Raw genomic sequence first — 660 nt, forward strand, 5'->3', positions numbered from 1 at the left:
ACATAACTGTGTTTGATGCATTCTTCAGGTTGATCGAGGGTCGAATAATGGACGTAACACAGCTGCTAGAGAAGAGATTATAATATGGAAAATAGCAGATGAGGAGGAAGCTGAAGTTGGTAGATCAATTGAGCAAGAGTTCCAGACCCAGGTGCATTTATAATTGAGCTGTTTGTATGAGCAGTGCTACATGCTTCCACTCTGCATCTCTGTAGTTATTTGGCTGAAGGTGTGCAAGAGTTTGAGCTATTAATTATTGTGTAGTTCTTAAGTTTTAACTTTAGAACTGTGTAAGTTATTTCCTTCTTTATAAATAACTTCATGTGGAAAAGTATTCTTTGAGGGAAACAAGGTCGAGAGGTTGACAGTGATAATATAATAAGTTTGCATTTTATACCATCTAGCAGGACTTCATGGAAGTTTGTTAGAGGAATTGCAATAGCCATGATCAAATATTATATTTCTTATTCCTTTTTGGTTTTAGACAAGAAAAGTAACTCAAACCTTCTACTGTCGCAGTCCCTGTAGTAGAGCAACCGCAGCCTCAAACTTCAGAGAAGATGGGCATGAATGGATGTTTTGGTTGCAGGTTACACCAAGAACAAGTGCCTCAGATCATTCATTTTTCAGGCAGCGGAAGGATCACTCCCCCTCCCCTCG

The 660-nt window shown here is 39.1% G+C and overlaps 1 long non-coding RNA gene across 1 annotated transcript in view; it reads left to right on the forward strand.

The window, feature by feature from the left end:
• LOC119367118 overlaps window positions 1-652 on the forward strand; it is a 1,930-nt gene extending 1,278 nt beyond the window's left edge. Inside the window, exons 2-3 of the long non-coding RNA XR_005176210.1 lie at window positions 29-151; window positions 520-652. This is a non-coding gene — a long non-coding RNA (uncharacterized LOC119367118). The remainder of the gene's footprint in view (window positions 1-28; window positions 152-519) is intronic.
• The last annotated feature ends 8 nt before the right edge of the window (window positions 653-660 follow it).

Source organism: Triticum dicoccoides, chromosome 2B (genome assembly GCF_002162155.2).
Source record: "Triticum dicoccoides isolate Atlit2015 ecotype Zavitan chromosome 2B, WEW_v2.0, whole genome shotgun sequence".
In the NCBI taxonomy this organism is placed as follows: Eukaryota; Viridiplantae; Streptophyta; class Magnoliopsida; order Poales; family Poaceae; genus Triticum; species Triticum dicoccoides.